Genomic DNA, 7,086 nt, shown 5'->3' on the forward strand with positions numbered 1-7,086 from the left:
GCAACATTGTTCCTTCCCATTACACATGAGAAGGGTTGTCTGGGTGGTGGTGAGTGGAGAGGGGGCTCCAGTTGCTTGGAACTCACGTTATCTATATAGGGTCATCAAATGATTTTAACGTATGGGGTATCTCCTAATTAACAGCCTCAAACAGTCTTTACCCTCTGCAACAATTTAATTCCATCCAAAATTTAACAAGGGTCCGAAGTTCAAACTGTCCAGTGGCTCCTCTGACATCCTACCTTGCCCACCACTGCTCCAGCCACTCCTGGGTGGAAGTTTTGGGGGGAGTTATCCATTATTTCATGCAATTAGTACAACCCCAGATATTCACTATACAATTTAATAAACTATTTCTTCATCGCACAAAGGTTCCAACTCTACGTACTTTTTACAAGGTCTACACTCTTGGCGAGTTGAAACAAATTTTGATGTTGATGATTAGAGATGCTTGGGCTCGGTTTTCTGAAAACCGAACCCACCCAAACTTAGGGATCCGAGTAGGCTCATGAGCCAGCTCGGTATTTCGCGTGTCCTTGGATCTGAATCGAGGCAAAACGTCATAATGGTGTTGTTGGATCTCGTGGGTTTTGGATTCCATAAGTACCTCCCTCCCCAAGGAGATCCAGCGCCATTACTCACACAGAAAAAGGGGTAGCAGTGTTCTTGTCACTCTCCAGTCTCCAGTGATATTGCTCAGTGCCATTGCTCATACAGAAACAGCAGGGGTAGCAGTGTTCTTGTCACGCTCCAGTCTCCAATGACATTGCTCATACAGAAACAGGGGTAGCAGTGTTCTTGTCACTCTCCAGTCTCCAGTGACATTGCTCAGTGCCATTGCTCATACAGAAACAGGGATTGCAGTGTTCTTGTCACTCTCCAGTCTTCAGTGACATTGCTCAGTGCCATTGCTCATACAAAAACAGGGGTAGCAGTGTTCTTGTCACTCTCCAGTCTCCAGTTACATTGGTCAGTGCCATTGCTCACACAGAAATAGGGGTAGCAGAGTTCTTGTAACTCTCCAGTCTTCAGTGACATTGGTCAGTGCCATTGCTCATACAGAAACAGGAGGGGTAGCAGTGTTCTTGTCACTTGACAAAAATTGACTGGAAATGACTGGAAATTAATGTTATTGAGGTTAATAATAATGTAGAAACAAAAAAAGAGCCAAATTATGTGATTTCAGCAAAAAAAAATGGTGATTTCAGAAGAAAATAGGTATCCAAAAGCAAAACCAAAAAATGAGGGTGGTTTTGCCAAAACCAAAACACGAAGTTAATGCAGATACAAAACCAATACCAAAACCAAAACACGGGGTCAGTGAACATCTCTACTGATGATGCTATAAATGCCTATGCATACCACATCCATATAGTAAAGTGCTGGCTCTCGTCCTTAACATTGCATATGAGTGTGTAGCTAGCAAAATGAAAACATGAGGTATTGGTTCTTATTTAGATCAAAACTTTAAGCCTGCATCCCAACGTCAAGGGCACCTCATTGTTTGCACCTCATTGTTCTACACTGACCTATATGCAAAAACCAGCTTTTAAAATGCGGTTAAAATCAAATGCACCCCCCAGGTACAGAAGCTAACATCTAGCAAGGGATTCTGCCCACATACAAGAGAATCTCTGCATTGTCTGAAAAAAGCAAACGTAGATCTTAATTTTATAATTGTGATGTCCTCACTGAACAATATATTGCATACCCCATAATTTCATAATTAAAATTGGATGTCTAAACATTTACTCTCCCAATTGAAACTTTTCTTAAAATATATTGTTATGCAAATTACTTTTTCTACTGCATCGTGCAACTCTGACTGTGTGCAATATTCTCCTGTTTTCTGTGCAGGAATCCCTTGACAACCTCTACAGTAAAGTTGTCAGCCTGCTAACCATCCTTACTGTATTGGGAATGGCTGTACCAGCTGATAGCCAATCACAGGACAGCATGAGGTGTCCCCTGACTTCTCCCTTACTCAGAGTGTTTTTTCCAAGATGCAAATTCTAATTCTAATTTGTGATTGTTAAAATATAGCACAATATAATAGATGAGAGATATGTTCCTTTTTTCCCCCTTTCCATCTACATAGTATGAGGATGTCAAGAAGAAACAGATCCTGCAAGAATTGTTTATTTTTATAGAATACTCTTGAAACTTCAGATATTTAAAGACACAAGTATTTAAAATTTGATTGTTGGATTCTCGTCATGCAAAATGTATCTCTGCATCTCTTCAGGGTAACATACAGTAGAACAGGAGAAAGTTCTGCAGGTTTTTAAAGAGAATTTGGAAGCGTAATACTTTGTATGTTATTATATCCATGGTTAGGGTTGATCCTGTCCTCAGTATTATGAGCCTGTTGTTAGTTTATTTGGTTGGTAAATGCAGTCCTGCAGGTTATTAATACAGAACAATAAATATATGGTCTGCAAAAGGACAATGAGGCGTGGGCTGATATATATCTTTGCTGTGGGCTGCCGTGGTGCAGTTTTGCGGCTGTTATCCGTGGGGTCTAGTCGCTGTGGTGGGGTCGTAGATCATGGAGCCGGATAGTTCTTTTAAGCATTGAGGTAGAGGTAGATTGGGTAGAAAGGTGAATAAATAGAAGGATATAGGTTGGGTGTGGGTAACTGGGGTATGTGGTGTATGAAAGTGATGGGGTTAAGGTGGAAAGGAGGGCGGTGAGGGAGAGGGAGTAAGGTTTAAAAGGAAAGAAGGTGTGTGTTTCAATGTGGTGGAGGAGAGGGAGTAGGTTTCCAGAAGGAGTAGGTGTGTATCTGTAGGTAATGTACAATAGGAGGTAAGGGAGATATACATTAAGTAAAAGTGGTGCAGGTAATGGGTCAATGGGGGGATATTCTCGAATATCAAGACTAGGAGTGAGATTTAATGGATAGGGTAGGTATAGTGCTGGCTTGGCTAACCTGTGATACTCCAGGTGTTGTGAAACTACAAGTCCCAGCATACCCTTCTAGCAATAAGCTTGTATATATTGGCAAAGCATGCTGGGGCTTGTAGTTTCACAACACCTGGAGTGTCACAGGTTAGCCAAGCCTGGTATAGTTTATTGAGGGTGCTTGTGAATGAGGGAAAAGGGGGCTTCAACTCAAAGCCGTTGGGTGATACATGTTAATAATTTCATATGTCCAGGAATACACAATAATGGCTTTCATCCAAGGGTGGAATACTGAATTGTCAGGCCCTTAATAAAAGAGGGTCTGGCTAAACAGCTCCAGCCTCCCTAAAGAACAGAGTGACGGGCGCTTCTGTGCATACTCAGGTCTGGCGCATGTGCAGTGAGCAGGGCCGTAACTAGGGCTGTGCGACAGGGGCGACCGCCCAGGGCGCAACGCTGAAGGGGGGCGCAATTTAGGAATATTTTAGGTTAATTTGGTTAAAATTGAGGGCTAGGGGGCGGCATTTGTCTTTCTCGCCCAGGGCACTAGAATTCTACGTTACGGCTCTGGCAGTGAGGCACCAATTGGACCGGCGCATGCTCAGATGGGCTGCGGGGGCCTGGGGAGGGTGATTTGGCATTGCCAGCCCACTCTGTCACCTGTAGTATCTGCACTCTCTGCATCCCATTTTAGCAGTCCTATGGTGGGCACTGTTAGACATTTGTCAGGTACAACACAACTGATCAGAAGTCCTAACAGGTAAATTCAATGGTTCATGCCAATGAAACACCACACTGCAGTTATGAGAAATGTGGAGGGTACAGAGGAAGTCATCACTGCAACATTCACCGTCAGGGAGCACAAGACAATGAGCCACAGTACTCTATCACCACCTGCAATAACAGACACTATGTCTGTGCTCTGTGCACCTGAATCACAACTGAAACAGGTTTTAGATACCGCTGGCTGAATCTGGCTTAAAATCTTTGGTATCCATCCTAACACCTAACCCAACCGTGAACAGAATCCTGGATCCAGTATATTTCAATTTTGAATACAACAAAGAATATTACAATATTCCAACCTATACACTTGTGACCATATTGGTAGAGGTTATGTAGGCTTCTATATTCTTCAAACCCAGTCTAAGCAGCCTACACCTGTCCAGTTATTCCTGAACTACAACACCCAATAGACCCTAACATGACCTGCTGGGGATTGTAGTACAACAAAAACAACGAGCTCCTGACTATTTTATGTAAATTAGCATATTCTTTAACCATCTGGCAAGATTGCAAAGATTGCAGTGGTTTGCATGACATGGCTGATTTTTTTTTAGGATGTAAAATGTTAATCAAGCCACAAAACAATAAACTAATTTATCATTTTTTTGGCTTCTTAGAACATGCTGCTCCAAGTTATGTTTGTGCTTTGTACAAAATGTCTCCTTTACATTGATACAGTTTGAGAATACCAACAGTGTGTAAATAAAATGCTCTTAGGAGACAAAAGGGTTAAGAGCATCCCTGTGGCACTCCAGGTGTTGTGAAACTACAACTCCCAGCATACCCTTCCAGCAATAAGCTGCTATATATTTGCATTTTACTATTTTTATTTTCTACTATTTATGTTTGTTGCTGCTGCAGTTGTATGCTTCAATGCAGGCGCTGAGAGAACCCAAGAGTCCGAGCTGCTGTAGAACTACAAGTTCCACCATGCCAAAGGCTGGTACCCTGTAGTTCAGGGACAGCTGCAGAGTCACAGCTTTTGCTACCTCTATTCCAACATGTACTGCTAGTCTCCATTCATGATTTTTTTGTGTGCAACACTGAACTGCACAGCAAATGTGACCAAATCAGGATATTTAATAGTGTCAAGATTCTCATAATCCCATACAGCCCATCTCAGAGCAAAATACAAATGAACCTACTCCAGTCTCTGAAAGGGAATTCTTGAGCGTGCTGTCATTCACTGTCCTGTACTGGCAGGTAGGTGGCAGCAATACCCCACCAGCTGGCTTCATTCCCTTATTCAAAGACATCAAGTGTTAATGCAATTGACCAATCAGTGCTAAGATGATGGGAGGTAATTGGGTAATTGTATTTTATTCATCACAAGCAAAGAAAAGGAGGAAAAAAAAAAAGTGGGAGAGGAAGGTGAAGAGAAAAGGAAGAAGGAAAAGCGAATAGGATAAGGTTGAGAAAAGAAAGGGGGGGGTGGGAGGAGAGAGGGAGTGAGAGAGAGAAAGAGGCAAAGCTTAGTAGATGTGAAATCTGAAATTGCATTAAGGAGTTATTGCAGGATCCACGTACAGCTCGCTAGAGACCGTGGGTTGAAGGAGGTTCTACTGCATGAATTGTGCATTTCTATGCTGGAACTGGGAACTATAAGCACCTGATTTGTGGATATGCTGCTGAAAATTAAATAGTTTTTTTTTTTTCCTCTCCTGAGTGGTGGGGAGAAGGTGTGTGTGTGGGGGGGGGGAGGACCACAGCAGTCTACAACAAGAACAGAGATCAGGTTATTGTCTGAATGAATAGAATCCACTGGTTGACACATCCTGGGGAAACAAGGATTTGTGGTAATAGTTACTAGGAGCCAAATGCATCACAGACGTCAGAAACATGGTTTGATATAAAAGGAGAACGATGGCAAGAATCTGAGATTGAACTGCCCATAGTAAGCACCCTATGTGGAGACCTGTTCCGTTCACTCAGTCCATTGAGGATGTTCTGTTTTTTATTACTCATCAACGAGGATGATAGGAAAAGAGAGAATGCAGCCAGGTGATTGCAAGCCAGTCTGACGGATTTATTGCACGCTGCACCTCTCAGTGATATAATGAAATTGCAGAGGATTCTGTGCAGAAGGATGGCAGCCTGGAGTTTGGGCATCAGGATTTCTGGATACAAGAAATAGGTAGAAAGAGGGGTGAAAAAAAACACACAAAAAAAACCCCCCCAAAACAAAACATGCAGAGCTGCACTGGGCTGTGATTGGAAATTTAATCAGATCTTTTGCAAAAAAGGGTGAAAGTTTCTAACTGGGATTTGGCTGGACCCAGGCAAGCTCTGAGTTATGGTAAGCAGAGAAGCTGTTGGATAACTATGAAGATTGGTGGCTTAATATGGACATGGGATGGATTGGATTGAGAGGAAGAAAAAGAAATAGGTGCAGACTGAGGATCATCATCATCATCACCCTCATCCTCCTCTCCAGGACATGTTGTGAAGGGATCCTAGGTGGAGGGAGCTTGGTTTTTTTTTGTTTTTGTTTTTTTGTTTTGCACAATTTTAGCACCTTGGTCAGTAAAAGTTTGAAGCCGGGGGAAAGCTGCCTCTGTATCTCTTTCTTGGTTTTTTTTCTAGCTCCCTCCCCCTCACTGTGCAAATCAGTGTGAAATTAAGCCTCAACTTCCAGGCAGAGTTTGAATGGACACGTTGGGCTGGGAGTGTAGACCATGGCGAGTTCTAGCCTTCTTGGGTCCTGCGTGCCACCTCCCGTTCCTCAGCTTTAAACATCCTGGGTGTCCTCCTGGATCCCGTCAATATCCTGTTACAGTGAGTGCCTTCTCTTCTCCATATTCTGCAGCCCCTTTCACATAGATCTGGAGCTTAACGCTCAGGGAAAAAAAAAGGGGATTCCACAGAAATGGGAGGGGGTGTGTGTGGATTTTTGTTTTATGTATGTGTGTAGCTATATTATATTTAAGACTCATTATTGCATCTTATTTTGCGTTGTAGACCGCTGAGAATTTTAACCCTTCAGCACACGCATGTTTCTCTTACACCTGTAGCCAAGCACTGCATTGGATACACATGTATGATGGTAACTGTGACACACTGCAGACTAGCAGCACGCAAGGAGTGTTCAGTTCACGTGGGATAGTGGAGTCATTCTTAGTGTGGACCACTGTCCCCCATTAATGCAGGTGGTCAATGGATGGCACAAAGCACATTCACACACACATTTCGAGTGCCCATATGTTGCTGGGCATCAATATATAAAGCTCTAATCCACCAAGGTAATTGCAGACAGATTCCTTTCCAAGCTCTGGGGTAATATATCCTGATTTATGTTATAAATCTTTTTTTTTTCCTTAACCCATTGGACTTCCTAAAAGCTGTTTAATCACAATCTGCTGTTTATTTCCTTTATACAGAGTATCTAGCTATGGTTT

The 7,086-nt window shown here is 42.7% G+C and overlaps 1 protein-coding gene across 5 annotated transcripts in view; it reads left to right on the top strand.

Moving 5' to 3' along the window:
* The window catches only part of LRRC4C (leucine rich repeat containing 4C), a 610,411-nt gene that overhangs the window by 502,375 nt on the left and 100,950 nt on the right, over positions 1–7,086 (top strand). The window contains exon 1 of one of the 5 annotated variants that reach the window (XM_075188320.1): positions 5,138–6,466. The exons of the other annotated variants lie outside the window; for them this stretch is intronic. The gene's annotated coding sequence lies outside the window, so the exon portion shown is untranslated. Of the gene's footprint in view, positions 1–5,137; positions 6,467–7,086 lie in introns of those variants that run through there. 5 annotated transcript variants of the gene reach the window in all.

The sequence above is a fragment of the Mixophyes fleayi genome, chromosome 10, assembly GCF_038048845.1.
Source record: "Mixophyes fleayi isolate aMixFle1 chromosome 10, aMixFle1.hap1, whole genome shotgun sequence".
NCBI lineage: Eukaryota > Metazoa > Chordata > Amphibia > Anura > Limnodynastidae > Mixophyes > Mixophyes fleayi.